Here is a 16,938-nt window from a genome sequence, read left to right as displayed (position 1 = left end):
CGCAAAAATGTTGGACATAATAAAATGCCCTATATAGAGTTTAACAATTACGGAATAAAGCAATAACGCGAAGGAGGAAAATTGAGAAACAACATAAAAATACAGCATAAAGTGAAAGTTCATGAATATATAAAATCATGCATAAAAGTTTATGCATTATGTGCGAGATGCGGCAAGACACATCTTGATGTCAGTGGGGCACGATTGACATGGAGGGCGCAACTTTTCGCAGAGGATTAGAGTGAGGATTGTTTGAGAGGATTAGAGTGAAGAAAGAAAGGTTTAATGAGAGAGATGATTGATGAGCTTGCCGGGCGAAAAAAAAATGAGGAAATTTGTTGACTTGGAATAATTTGGCGGAAGGAGTGAAGGAGGTTAAAATTCAATATAACGGGGCATTTATATATAACCAAGAAGGATAACGCAAAAGTGAGTATATGAAATTATTTACAATTTCTTGTGCATACTTTTTTTTTCAATTTTGCCGTGCCTACCAAAATGCCACATTTATTTTAAAATATCCGAGAAGATCGTATATTGGCGGACCGATAGCGACATGATGTTTGCTGTAGAGGGGATAACTTGGGAGTTTAGAATGAAAAAAAGGAAGCTATATATATGTTAAAATAAAGTTTTAGGCCTACACGCCGACTACGAACATCAAGTGCAAACTAGTTGCGTGAGTTTTTTGTTCCATGTTTAGGCCCCCTGTTGCCTAAACAGAGAAAAGTTCCGGGTGTTATTTCAGGTGACTCAATATACTCAATAGTAAACGCACATCGTGTTAAAATACATAGCGATAATATAAACGAAGTGAAAAAAATAACAAAATCCTGTTTGGAATTATTGGTACCATTATCTATAGCCCCTGGATCCTTAAATATATATATTTTCTAATTAATTAAATCACGGATCGTTGATTCCCTGGCCTGCTAACTGCCGCCGGGGAAACCTCCGTACGACTTGAGCGCTAAACCAGTTTCGGCTGTCAGCTCATCTCATGTGGCGTGCTGACTACGATGCTGGACTGCAGATCAAAAGGTTCGAGTTCGATTCCCATCAAGGACAGAAAAAATAAGGTTAGTAAAACAGTGTTATGTAATATGATATGAAATGAAATGTGCAGTATGATGAATAAATTGGATGGAATGAATGAATGAGGAATAAATCCACCCACCATGTATCATACAGAAAACACAAAAAGAAAACGAAAATACGATGCACATAGTATTTTATTGAAAACCCGCCGATTTCATATATTTTAGTGCCCCTTCACCCCCCCCCCCCAATCCCTAATCCCCGCCCCTCTCTCGCACAGCTGAAATACCCATTAACACGCCACTTCACTGAACGCCGATATCCCGCTGACTGAGCTTTGTTATTGTGCGGTCATGTGTGACACCGGTCGCACATGCTCTTACGCACGTCTAGCGATAAGAATTTTCACTGGGCTGAGCAGTTTTAATGGCGCTTGGGCACAATAGCGAATTTGGCCTTTTTAATGAGGAATCTGCTTATCACATTTTTATTTGCCGCCAAGGTAATCCTTTTGCAGCAAATGTAAACAAAGGAAATTGGACTCCAAAACTGGAGACTGTCTCTAAAATTGGATACCAAAATTCTTTACAAAAGTCTCTGATATTGGAGATAATCTCCCACATTGGAGATAGTCTCCAATATTGGCCGTGCGCCTCTACTGATGGGAGTGGAAAGATGTCACCACCGCTGTCGAAATAAACGGCAGTGAATGGACTGGTGACATAAACCACGATAATGCCAATTTCCCTAGGAAATCCATCTTTTCATAAAAGAATCGCGTAAAATAGGTTGATTTTATTAATTTCTACACGGTCTTCTTAGACTTAGTCTTACGCTAGTCTTGAGGACTCCTACCTCAGGCGATGTTCGTGCAGGCTCCACTTCACTACCGCTACACTACGCTCCACCTACCCGAATTTCGGGACGGTGATCCATTTCGGATATACTGAGTGACAAAGGTGGGATGAAATGATGGTTTATTGTAAAAATTACCCTAAAAAATATAACGAGACAGATAAATAGCTTAATATCTTATTCTACACCCGTATTTCACTCCATATCCATCTTCCGGTTATCCTCAAAATTGGTGATTTTGGGCCAGTATCTTTTTCCTCACACGTATTATTCACGGCCGATTTCAAAACATCGCAATCGATCAGCGACCAATCGCATGCAATGTTTTGAAATCGGCCGTGAATAATACGTGTAAGGAAAAAGATACTGGCCCAAAATCACCAATTTTGAGGATAACCGGAGGATGGACACGGAGTGAAATATGGGTGTAGAGTAAGATATTAAGTCATTCATATCCCTCGTTATATTTTTTTTCTTTAATTTTTACGATAACCATGATTGCCATCCCACCTTTGTGACTAGGAATATCCGATCGAGTTCACTGTCCCGATGTTCGGGTAGGTGGAGCGTAGTGTAGCGGTAGTGAAGTGGAGTGGAGCCTGCACGAACATCGCCTGAGGTAGAGGACTCCATGATGATGTCTTTTTAAAAAAAAATTGACATACTTCTTCATCATTGGAGTCTTGAAAAGGCCTTCATATACATGTAAGAGAAGGAAGTAAACAAAGATGGATTTCCCTAGGAAATCCATCTTTTCATAACAGAATCGCGTGAAATACGTTTATTTTATTTAAAAAATGTTAGAAAAAATGTAAAAAAATTAAGGTTTCTTACCTAACTGATGCCGCGTAGACCCCTCGATCCACATGTAAACAACGGAAATACAATAGCGTTGACCCTTGAACCGCTTATGTATGACGTACTTCCGGCTAGCAATGCCGTTTTGAAGAACAATTTATAAATAAAAATTATTTTATAAATAATAAAATTTATTACGTAATTATAAATAATTGGTATACTGAAAATTATTTATAATTACGAATAAATTTTAGTATTTGTAAAATAATTTTTATTTATAAATTGTTCTTCAAATCGGCATTGCTAGCCGGAAGTACGTCATACATAAGCGGTTCAAGGGTCAACGCTATTGTATTTCCGTTGTTTACATGTGGATTGAGGGGTCTACGCGGCATCAGTTAGGTAAGAAACCTTTATTTTTTTACATTTTTATCTAACATTTTTTAAAACCTTCCTACGCATTAGGCGTAGGAAGGTGTAGAAATTAATAAAATAAACGTATTTCACGCGATTCTGTTATGAAAAGATGGATTTCCTAGGGAAATCCATCTTTGTTTACTTCGTTCTCTTACATGTCTATGAAGGCCTGTTCAAGACGTCAATGATGAAGAAGTATATGACAGGATTTTAAAAGTCATCATCATTGCGTCCTCAAGACTATTCCTATGCCTAATGTAGGGACAGTGATTTTCCGTTTCAAAAAATTGCCTTTTCCGTTTCAGAAAATCTCAAATTCCGTTTCAGCATGTCAGAAAACGGAAATTCCGTTTCCCCATAAACTTTGTACACACGGAAAAGTGACAATTCCGTTTACACATTGAATAGCAAAATCACAACACGCACACTCGCACTGGTCAAAATTTGTATCTGCTACTGTACCAACAACACAATAAAATCCGTTCTAATCGGATCTATGCGGGTGCATAAAATATTTTTACACACCCATTTTGCATGCATACATCCTCACCTTTCATATTATTAGCATTATTTCACGGTGAAATGATATTTCATCGATAATTTTGGGGGTTTTTGGACATCGTTATCATCAGTCAACGGCTTTTCCCCAATCCGCCATCTTGGATTTTAAGACCACGATATCGTGCTGTTACATCTTCAAACGTAGAGGGCAGCAACACACGACCGTGTACATGTAGTTGAACGATATGTGTGCATGTGAAGCCCAATCCGGCCGGCCGGGTACGGGTACGGTGCGGGGTACAAACGAGTGTGCTGATGTCGAGTGCAGTCACAATGTGTGAATTGTCATGATAGTAGCGAAGTGAGATCGTGTTTTCTGGGGGTTTTTGGCCATTTAATATTCTCATTTTGCTGTGATTTTGGAGTAATTTCTGTTGCTATTCTGTGTATTTTGAGGGAAAATACGTTTTCCGTGATTTTCCGTTTGAAATGCCACTTTCCGTTTCAAAAGGCCCTTTCCGTGAATTCCGTCCGTTTTCCGCGATCGCGGAAAATCACTGTCCCTACTAATGCGTAGGAAGGTGTTAAAAAATGGTCCCTAAAAATGTTAGAAAATTAAGGTTTCTTACCAGACTGATGTCGTGTAGATCCCTCGATCCACATGTACACAACGCAAATACAATAGCGTCGACCCTTGAACTGCTTATGTATGACGTACATCCGATTAGCGATGCCGTTTTGAAGAACAATTTATAGATAAAAATTATTATTTCACAAATACTAAAATTAAAAAACAATTGCAAAGTCCGATATCGCCGTAACTGCAAGAAAGAAAAAAATTCTGATTTGGTTTTTTATTGGAATTTTGAAGATACCATCATAAATTAGCCAGAAAATAAAGTATGGCGACAATAGTCAAATATGACTAATCGCCACTCAAACCAACATAAGAAGAAGAAGTTTGCAAACTCGGAAAAGATCACGGATTTCTTCATTTTTAGTGCATTTTCAGGGACCCCGTTTCCTGAATCTGAACTAATCCGTCGCGTGCTTTGGAAATATGGCGCAGATATTATAAAATCAATTTTAATGACGTAATTTGTATTTCAGCGGGGTTTTTTGGTGAGTGATAGCGCCTGTACTTCGATGTGTGCTACGGTGATTGATGAATGCATGTGTGCTGGGATGATGTGATTGACTGCTGGCGCGACATGTGAATTTGTGAAATGAATTGAATTTTCTGGCGAGTTTTCTAACGTCAGCAGGCAATGCATTGAATATTCAAAAAATAATTTCAAGTGGGTTATTCATTATCAAGATTGAAAATCATTAATGGGATTCCAGTAAGTGCCAATTCTGTTCAAATTTGATAAACTTCATTCTTCCTTGAGCTATTCAATTTGATGGACAATTGTAAAAATTAGTTATTAAATAGATCTAACACTTTAACAGTTACAAATATTGAAATGATAAACATGTGAACAATTAACAGTTTAAAAAATGAATAAAAATTTAACAGTATTAAACATTATGTAAACGAATATACAAGCAGCTGGAAACTGCGATGCGAAACCATGCCCAGAGCTAGAAAAGAGATTGGCTCTGGAAAACTGAACATGGCTCCATGGTAATAAAAATGACCCCCCCATGCATTTTTTACCCTTATTTACATATATATTAATATAAAATAATGTTTAAAGGGATGGTCCAGGCTGAAAATATTTATAGCTTAATAAATAGAGTAGAATTCACTGAGCAAAATGCTGAAAATTTCACCAAAATCGGATAACAAATAACAAAGTTATTGAATTTTAAAGTTTAGCAATATTTTGTGAAAACAGTCGTCATAAATATTCATTAGGTTGGCTGATGATGTCACATCTCCACTTGTTCTTTTGTATTTTATTATATGAAATTGGGTTTATTCAAATTTTTTCCTCCAAGAACTAGAAAAATTGGATTGACAACTGATTTAGTGCATTAGATATTTATTGCTGCAACTTATTTCATTATAAGGGAGACATTATTCACACAAGTATGAAATAATGACAAAATTATGATTTTATTTAATAACATAAGACAACGGAAATTGGGGATGTGACATCATCGGCCCACCTAATGAATATTCATGACGACTGTTTTCACAAAATATTGCTAAACTTTAAACTTCAATAACTTTATTATTCATTATCCGATTTTGATGAAATTTTCGGCATTTTGCTCAGTGAATTCTACTCTATGTATTAAGATATAAATATTTTCAGCCCGGACCATCCGTTTAAATCATTCACTTGACATGAACATTTTGTTTTACAATACAGTACCGGTATACATCAGTAATACATCAATAGATTTTTGTCGCATAATACATTTTCCATAGATTTCCAATCAATTGTATATATATATATATATATATATCTATATATATATATTTCTACTCATTTATTATTAATATTGAGCATGCATCGATCACATAATTCAAGCTTGACATGGCCTGACAATCATTTGAATAAAAAATAGCAAAAAAATAGTAAATAGTAAGGACCTCCCTCATCACTGATGTCAAAAAACGGGCAGAGAAAATGCCTCCTTGTTTTTAAAAAAAATAGTATTAAAGATAGCAAATAGTAAGGACCTCCCTCATCACTGCTCTAAAAAAACCCGAACGATCAATTACTATCTTTTTTTACATGGCCTAAATTGTTCTTCAAACCGGCATCGCTAATCGGATGTTCGTCATAATAAGCTGTTCAAGGGTCGACACTATTGTATTTGCGTTGTGTACATGTGGATCGAGGGATCTACACGACATCAGTCTGGTAAGAAACCTTAATTTTTAAACATTTTTAGGGACCATTTTTTAAAACCTTCCTACGCATTAGGCGTAGGAAGGTGTAGAAATTAATAAAATCAACCTATTTTACGTGATTCTTTTATGAAAAGAATCCATCTTTGTTTACCTGGGTCTCTTATACATATATGGGCGGGGTTCAAGACTCCAATGATGAAGAAGTATACGTCAAAGGATTTTAAAAAGACATCATCATGGAGTCCTCAAGACTAAGTCGGTTTAGTATTCGCTGGGCCTAACTAAGCTTGGCTGGGGTCACTCACACATATTGCGAGATTAGTATACTATACTAACCTTGCACTACAAACGTGTGTACGCAGCGTGCAGTGGATATTTTAGTCTGTTAACATCGCTTCATAACGGGAATAATGGTCATGATGGTAGCGAAACTCATTCCGCTACTCACCAGGGCTTTTTCAGATGACGCCTGACGGGCTTTCCATTTTCAATTTGTATATTTTTTTAAATATAAAAAGCACATAAAAAAGAGCAAAATCGCTTACCTCGGCCAGGAAAGTGACTTCGCATGTCTCTTCCACGGAAATAAAAGGAAGGTCGTTGGTGGCGCTAATACAATGCACAACCTTAATTCTGCTCGTCTGTATTTTATAACTAGAAAAAGCTAAAGTCTAACTTTAGATTCTAGATTCATTGTATGCAAAATTCCCATGATTGTTTGATAAAATATAGACATCAATAAATGCAATAACATGAAAAACATACTCTTTAGATAATTTTTTGCTGACGATAATACTTTTTGGAAAACATTCAAAGCAATGACAAATTAAACAAAAAAGTAGAAAATTCTACATGCCTTGGGCAAAGCCAGCAGTGCTACCGTTTGTCAACGAACATTCCACCAAAGTCTTTACAATAAAAAGATTGGACACTTTGCTGACTTCACGTAATGCTTTGCATCAATTTACATGTAAAATAGTTTTTGTGCGTAGTCTTTTCTATGTAGTATCTTTGATTTGAAGATAATTGCGCGCCCTCTTTAGGCAAAAAGTTGATTTTGTCGCTTTTCTACAGGCATCTACGTGAAGATCAAGAGAAAAATACAATTTCTTTGGAACAAAATGCGCAGAGAAGTCAGCAAAGTTACCTCAGATCATTTGGTAGGTGTCATAGCTGATAGCACAATGTGAACATTTTTATTTTAGTGTTTGTATCTTTTAATTGGGCAAAATCCCATGAAAGAGTTGCATGTGTCGCGTGCATTTGATATTCCTTCGCACGCGGTATGTAATGAACCCATGGGTGGGCTGGGGTTATTAGAGACAGCTGGCAGCCGTCTGTTTCGAGGAGTTTTTGAACATTTTTAATAAATTCTCCTACACAGACGGCTCACGATTGTGCAGCCGCCATTAGGGGGTTAACAATGCAAAATCCCCCCGACAGGGCTCAATCGATTTTTTTACTTTCTTGTCTTTATGATACAAATAGAGTAAAGTGCCCACATATTGGACACTTAAGCATAATTGGACCAAAACAAAATACAATCATTGAATCAAATGAAAATCATGTTTATTTCCGTAGTTCAAATGTTGAATATTAATGTCATAAAAAAATAGAATTGAAAAAATTATGGTAAATGGAAATTATTTACTTACTACCAGAAAATACTTTCATGATAAAGTTCTTAGTGTTCACAGCGATATTCAATCCAATATAAATTTGATTGATGGTATTGATACTGATTCATCTTGTTTATCTCCAGCACCCTTTGATAAATTTAAACTTTTATCAGAAAGAGAAGTAAGGCAACTCGTGATGAATGTCACTGAGAAGTCTTGCTCGGCTGATCCACTTCCAACAAATATTATTATGCAACATATTGATGTTATACTACTAGTGTTTACATCTATGATCAAGGTCTCCCTGTCTACAGGTCATTGTCCTAATGAATGGAAAGTAGCCCTGGTTTCACCTCTGTTGAAAAAGCCAGGTCTAGATCCTGAATTCTGTAATCTAAGACCTGTATTAAAGCAACTTACAATACATTTCAAAATTGGTTGAAGGTGCAGCCACTCAACAAATCTTACAGTTTCTCAATAGCAATTCACTTCTTCCATCCAACCAATCTGCATATAGACAAGATCATAGTACAGAAACTGCGCTGCTTAGGATTAAGAGTGATATTCTGATGGTAATGGACAATCAGGAAGTCACTCTTCTAGTATTACTAGACTTAAGTAGCGCATTTGATACTATAGACCACACCAGACTTTTGGAAATTTTGCATAATTGTTTCGGTATCAATGGTGTTGCTCTCAACTGGATCAAGTCATACATGTCTGATCGGCATCAAAAAGTTGTTATTGATTATACTGCACATTAATATACATTATGCACACCATAGATGTCATTATTTCAGTCATTATATTGTTACATTTTTATATTATAATATTACATGTATTATCACTTAAAGATATGTTAACTGGTTGAAGAGGTGAAATTTGATGAAGTACAGATGACTGGCAAAGTGACAAGATATGGGCTTATTTTAGTGTAGTTCATTGTATTTGCGGATAGAGAGCGGAACAAAAGAGTTGAGGAAGCGTGAAGTAAGTTACAAAGAGTCCAAAATTCATGTGCAAGATTTATCTACTGTGTCCCAAAGTTCAGATCCACTTCACCTCTTCTGAGAGAACTCCACTGGTTGCCTGTACGTCAACGAATTTCATTCAAAATTCTGTTAATTGTATATAAATCATTAATCAGTCAAGCCCCACATTACATTACAGAATTACTCAAACTTAAAACCCAATCACACAGTCGAAGGCTGCGATGTTCCACATATTAATTATTGTTTCAGATCCCATTTCATAAAACAAAAGTCACACTTGGTGATCGTGCATTTGCACTTGTTGCCCCCAAACTATGGAATAGCCTGCTAATTGATATAAGAAGCTCTCCATCCTTGACTCTCTTCAAATCAAAATTGAAAACATATCTCTTTAGTTAAGAAAATATGCTGTGTAGAGATAAGTAAAAAGAGCTCTCAACAAGCGCAGTTGACTTTATCCATATAAAAGCTGGGCTATAAAAATTAATGTTTATTATTATTGATTGCAGAAGCTTGTTTTTTGCCAAATATCAAATGCAGTTTCCAAATATTGGAAGTGTAGAGTTGTGCGTTGCAATCAATTTCGGTGATATAAATCGCACTCTAGACCCCAAACTAATTCTTAATTGTTGATAAAATAATTTATTTTAGCTGCGCCAATGCCGATTTTAATTATAACTATCAATAATTTTGAAATAGAAATTGGTAAATAATGACAATTTACTTACCAAACTGACCTCTTTCGGCTCTGAACATTGGAGGCTTCGCTCAGCTGCGCTCATTGCATAATTGAAATGTACAATTGGTATTCAATTATATTACATTTTTTGTCTCACCTGCATAGCAGAGTGAGCCTAAAGGCGCCACTTTTCCGATGGCGGTGGCGGCGGCATCAACATCAAGGTTAAGTTTTTGAAATGACAGCTAACTTAGATAGTTTATGGATCTGATTCATAAAACTTGGACATAAGAGTAATCAAGTATCACTGAACATCCTGTGCGAGTTTCGGGTCACATGACCTAGGTCAAAGGTTATTTAAGGTCAATGAACTGTGGCCAAATTGGGGGTATTTGTTGAATTGCCATCATAACTCTGATATTGTATAGGTTTAGTTCATTAAACTTGGACATAAGAGTAATCAAGTGTCACTGAACATCCTGTGGAGTTTCAGGTCACATGACCAAGGTCAAAGGTCATCTAGGTGAATGAACTTTGGCCATGTTGGAGGTAATTGCTGTCATAACTTTCAAAGTCAAATGTCATTTCGAGTCAATGAACGTAGTGATGTATCATTTTATGAATGGTGTATTTTGATAATAATTATTTTATAGTAGTGTTCAAAGTCAGCACTGCTGCTATGTATTCCCATAATGCAGGTGAGACTGCCAGAGGCGCTCCACTTGTTTCAATTGCAATTACAATTTTTCCATTTACAATTACTAAAACAAATGTATGCCTCAACCCCGGACTATCGCACGGGTCATACAATTATTGACGATTTTGCCACGCAGCACATTTTAAAATATGAATTTTTAGCTCATCCGGCCAGGGTGCATTTTTAGAATATGGAAAATACTTGTTTAGGGTGCTTTTCGGGACCCCATGGTCGCGCATGGTATCCACTCGTCAAGAGAAAAAAGATATTAGGATGGACAGTGTGCAGAATTGGATGTGGTTCTCATCCAAAAGGCAAGGAGTCAAGGATTGTAAAACAAAACAGCATTATGGCCAAAGTCAAATGATATGGGCCGGTGGGGGGGGGGGGGGGGCATTTAGTTTCGTTTCGGTAAAATGCCTGGTGGCAACAGTTTAGAAGTTACAAACGATATTGGAGATTATTACGAGAGATTATTACAAACAAAACATCAATTAAGTGTTATCTCTTGTTTAAGAACTTTGGTTTAGAATGCTGTATATTATACAATTTACAGGCCCTGGAGGCTGCCCCAATTTTTTTGATGGTGCAAGGATTTGCTATCTTATCAAGGGAAAACACTGGTTGTTGATTTGTCACAAAGTTCAGGGTATTCAGGACAAAAAGGGATGTTGACAATGTTTTATTCACTAAAAAGCATGGATTCACACACACACCTCCTTAAACATGTTGACTTGACATTGAGTGGCAATATGCAGATAATGAATAGTTAGTTGAAGGTTCTAGGTATGAGCGAACAGAACATAATTGTTAATACTCACATTCTCAACACTAGAGTGCACATTTTGTTTACTATTGTCAAGATGGACATAGCACAAAACAATAAATGGATTGTCTAGACTGACATAAATTGTTATTAAAATTGATTTGAGCAAAATATATGTTATTCGGATTGTTGCTACAGGTTTGACTATCTTAGGCTGCGTTTATGCGACCTCAAGCCAGAATCATGATTTGAATCATGATTCAAAACACAAACATGAATCACAATATCACAGAATCAGCGTTTAGACGACCTTCATTCCAATGCTGTTTCTCCTCAGATTCGGGCCAATCCAGTGCGCATCACTAGTGCGCAGTTTGACAGAGAAAGTTTTTCTTCGCACGTGTTTCGGCTCTCGAAAAATCTTTTGCTTCCAGAATTCAGTCTATACCTCATTTTGTTTACTTCTTTCATATAGGGTCCATATGCTTCTATTCATCTTGTTAGTTTATCCAGAATGGTGTTCGGAAGTGAATTTCGGTGTAGATCCAATTTAATATTGATACTGTATACTCAACAACAACTGAGATCATTGTCTGTCCAGTTAATTAATTTACTAGAACTTTAAGTTGAAGACATGACCAAAAAATGAAAAGTAGTGGACGATGCGATGACCAACACATAACTTAAACATGACAAGAAATGCATGCGTAGTACATAATCATGTACATACAATAAGCATATAGAGCGCCTTGAGCAAACCGAAAATAGCCCGACACAACAGTGAGGTCATAGAATCATGATTGTAATCACGATATCATTTATTCGAACATTTTCGTACGTGATTCTGCAGAAACGTCTTTCCAAACGCCCCTTTTTTCGTGTTTCATGTTTGTGATTCTAATCATGATTATATTCAATTTCGACTAAACGCAATCGTGATTCTGCAGAATCATGATTTGAATCATGATTCAGATCATGATTCTAGGGTAAAAAATTGGCGGATAAACGCACCCTTTAAATATACATATGATATTTGCTTATTAAAAATCAAAGCAATTTGTTTCAGACAAGATCAATTGAAAATACATGTATGTAGGCCTACGTATAAAGCCAAATTTATCCTACGTCGAACAGATTTCTGTAGAATAGAAAAAGCAAATTTAAAAATATAAAATTGAAATTGATTTGTACGTTGGGTCATGTATAAGTTCACACTTTTTTTAATAAAAGATGCCACTTTTAAAATCATTTCACAGAATATATGTTGATAGGCATATTGATTGACAAAAGTTGAGAATTTTATCAATGCTTGCTTTATTTCAAAGTAAATCATTTGTTTTTGCTTGATAATGATTTTACGTTCTAGCCTATCTGATATGCGTTGGGCTAGTGGGCAAACTACTGCCGGGCGAGGGCGAAGCCTGAGTCCGTCAGTTTCCTTCACACGATCAGTAACTTGCCCACAAGCCCGGCGCATATCAGATAGGCTACACTTTTTCTTGATCCTTAAAATGCCAAGATCTATAGGAAGAAGAAAGTTGTAAAGAAGAACAGGTTATTTTCTTTTACACATACATATTTTACTAACCATGCCATCAAGAATTGATAACTCGTTAAATTGATAACTCGTTTCTTTGTCTCAAGGATAAAAATTGTCCTACTTATTTTACCTACAGTACCTGTATATATGTATTTCAGACAATGTCATAATATGCTGTAAATTTATTATGGCATTTTTATTTATAACCCCACATCACTTTTCTGCAAGTAGAAAACAGAAATCAATTACCAAGTTATCTGAAATATTGTTGACCTCGCTGGCTAATCATCGTCCATGGTCCACTGAAGATTTGTTGACAGCAAGTCCTTAGCCAAGGTCTAATGAGACTGACCTCTCAGGTGTGACAGTCTGAATGTGACATGAAGAGTTAATTAAAATGGGTCTTTCGATGAAAATAGCTTTCTGATGAGACTGTTTGAAAGGTTGTGATGTGCTCTTGTTGGATATTAGTCACTTGAAAGATATCAAAACCTTCTGGAATAATTCTGAATTATCCAACTATCCAATGGTTGTATAGTATCTCTCAGATACAGAAAGCCGGTGCACTGTGCCTAGCAAGTGTGTCTTGAAACTTTTCTTGGAATGCTCCCCAGGGAGTGGAGAAAGTGCATTCATTGCGTGCAGGCATGCCGGGATCGGATGACACGGTAATGATACATCTATAAAGCACTTTGTGACGTCATTTTGATTTGTATTAAAAGCAATTTATAAAAGTAAAATATTGTTATTACCTTATAATCCCTCTTCTGGAACCATCAAAATTGCTGATAAAAATGCACATCAGGTACTTTTTACTTTTTGTGTTAAATGTATATATTGCAGATGTGTGATGGCTCGTTTTAGGAACAACTTCAACCTTTAATTTCTGTGATAGCACTTTGATAACATGTGGAGACTGGAGGGAAGCGATCATTCTGTCTAGAATGAAGTCTTTTGGGGTAGGGTCTTGAGTTATGTCTTTGGCTGGATGTGTATGGGTGCGTTTATCCGCCACTTTTTTACCCTAGAATCATGATCTGAATCATGATTCAAATTATGATTCTGCAGAATCACGATTGCGTTTAGTCGAAATTGAATATAATCATGATTAGAATCACAAACATGAAACACGAAAAAAGGGGCGTTTGGAAAGACGTTTCTGCAGAATCACGTACGAAAATGTTCGAATAAACGATATCGTGATTACAATCATGATTCTATGACGTCATTGTGTCAGGGTATTTACGGTTTGACTCTTGCCAAGCTCAAGGCGCTCTATATGCTCAGTGTATATGTTCATAATTATGTGCTATACATGCGTTTCTTGTAATGTTCAAATTCTGTGTTGGTCATCACATCGTCCACTACTTATCATTTTTTGGTCATGTCTTCAACTTCAACTTCTATTACTGGACAAGGATCTCAGTTGTTAAGTTAACAGTGTCAATATTAAATTGGATCTACGCTGAAATTCACTTCCGAATACCATTTTCCATAAACCGAAAAGATGGGTAGAAGCATGGACCCTATGATAGAACTAGAAGTAAACAAAATGAGGTATATAGACTGAATTATGAAAGTAAAAGATTTTTCGAGAGCCAACACACGTGCGAAAAACTTCCTCTATTAAACTGCGCACTAGTGATGCGCACTGGATTGGCCCTAATCTGAGGAGAAACGGCATTGGAATGAAGGACGTCTAAACGCTGATTCTGTGATATTGTGATTCATGTTTGTGTTTTGAATCATGATTCAAATCATGATTCTGGCTTGAGGTCGCATAAACACAGCCTATGACTCCCCAGAAGCTGTTTATAGTCTTGTCTATACAAGAGGAAATTATATTTCTGGGTAGTAGCAATGGATGGATGAAGAAGCACTTATCCCAACACTGATACTCTTTGTTTCAGTTGGAATCATTTCTTAACTCATCAAGACGCTACAGACATTTCACCTTTGAGGATGATTCCTCTCTGCAGATACATATATAGTCTTCACTTGTCTGTTATATATAACAGGTTAATGGAATTAACCTGTTAATGGAGGTTAAACAGGTTAATGGAGGCACTTGTACTTCTTTTGATGGATGTATGGAAATGAAAATAACCATTCTTTATGATATGACTGAAACTGAAAGTACTTTGTGCAATGGAAGATCAACATCTATATCATGGACAGTTGAAAAAGAGGGACCATAGACATGTTTAGAGTCAACACTGATTGTCCAACTTATCAGGTAAAAATTATTTTTCAAAAGGTAACATGATAAAAATGTAATGTATAAAGGGCCCTGGTTCTCAATTCGCATTCCATAATAGAGTTGATGAATTGTGGACGGCTTTATAGGCCCTACTGAGTTCTTATTGGGATCCAGGATGAGCCATGGGCGGTATTCTGAACATGGTCTCAGAGATACGACAGAAGACAGAATCGGTATTCTGGTGGATGTCATAAAAGTTGTCATAAACTTTGTATCTTTTTTTTTTTTAAGTCATGTTTTAATAACAAATGCCAAATTTCTATAACAAGTTCACTATCAGCAAATCAAATTGAATGATTTCAGTAGCTTTCAAACTGTTATTGTAGATTTTATGAAATATGCTCTGATCAATTTTAAATTGATTATACAAGTCTGTCAGACCAGCAATACAGTATATGACTGCCATTGATGATTGCCTTGTTATGCAAACATTGTGAGGAGCCATATCTGAAAGGTCTCATCTTGTCTTGTTCAAATAGGATTGTTAGTACAAACACACAATGTATGTCAGGTGACTTGAAGACTGATCTCAATCTCTTGTCAGTTATTACAACACATGATTTAGTGTATTATAAGTGCATAGTCATATTCAGCAGAGGAAGTAGTGCTATTATTATTATTATCTTTTTATTGGACATAATTCTGTGAGTATCATTTTATCTTTATATTTATCCTTATTTTATTACGTAATTATATGTTCAATAATTTCTGTAAAGGTTTTCATGTGTGAATATTCTTGGTACAATGTAAGATTATATTACAACTGGAAGCATATGTGAGTGCGTGAATATTGGAAATTATTAAGAGGGGGGGGGGGATGGGTCTATGACTTTTTCTATATCTGAAGGTTTTCTTGTACCCCAAAAGACGCCAAAGAACTTTACATTCAGAGCCCACATTACGTTCCCTCAAATTTCAGGCTCTACAGCTATTGGCCAACTGGCAACCATATGAAGACGTTTCTTGTTTATTAAAATAGGCATGTTTGTTTGTCAGCTTGTATTTCAATCATTCATGTTTTTCAGGATGTGAGCGAGTGGTATAACGTCTTGAGGAACTTGCTCCATTATCAGCTTGGTCACCCTTTCCTTCCTCTGTTCTGATAACTTCTGTCCTTAAAACAGTTTCAAACTCCCTTCTCTTCGTATTCATGCATATCTGGAAAAATGAGTTTGTTCTTTTTTTTTTCTGGCTAGCATGACTTTATCTTTCTTAAGCAGATTTGTTCAGGGGTCTTGTCTTAGGATATTGTGAATAGTATGGCAGATCTGTGCTTTGTTCAGCCAAGGAAGCTCCTTGGTTCAGCACTGTCATCTTAATGATCTGACAAAAGTTGGATTTCTTCTAATGTGTATGCCTGCTGGACAAAGTTACCTCAGACCACTTGCTAAAAATTGTTTGGCAACAGGACTGTTTTGTAAGAGTAGCGTGGATGAACGTTTTAAGGAGCTTATGTCTTTCCATTTGTCAGCTATATGAAGGGTAAATCATCGTTAAACTTAAGGCCACCGCACACACCTTACAACCCAACTGGTCTGCGACTGAGTGAGGGGAGATGAATCGCAAGGTAGTCATAAGCCTCGACACCGCACACCTTGCGATCCGACTACCCTTCTGTCTGCGACTCACGCATGCGCTTTTTGCTTTTTGCCATAGCAACTATGAAAACGACGCTTACTACTGCGTATGCGCGTTGCATACCATGTATGCGTCGGTATTTGATCAAATCGCATTCATACCCACCCAAACCAGAGACTTTTTAGGAAAGTTTATGAAATTATGAACATGCATTGTATGAGTCTAAGTAGTCTGAGTTGCAGATGAGGCACATTATGAGTCAAAATCGTTATCTCAGCAGCCCCAAAGAGCCTGCGCCCAACGTAATCGCTTATTCATGTAGCAGTGATCGATGGGATACAAGTTCCTGTCACATATGCCCAAATACCTGTTATTTCCTGATGGGGTTT

This window comes from Lytechinus pictus, chromosome 7, assembly GCF_037042905.1.
Source record: "Lytechinus pictus isolate F3 Inbred chromosome 7, Lp3.0, whole genome shotgun sequence".
NCBI lineage: Eukaryota > Metazoa > Echinodermata > Echinoidea > Temnopleuroida > Toxopneustidae > Lytechinus > Lytechinus pictus.
The sequence above is the reverse complement of the archived record's forward strand: the minus strand, read 5'-3'. Positions refer to the sequence as shown.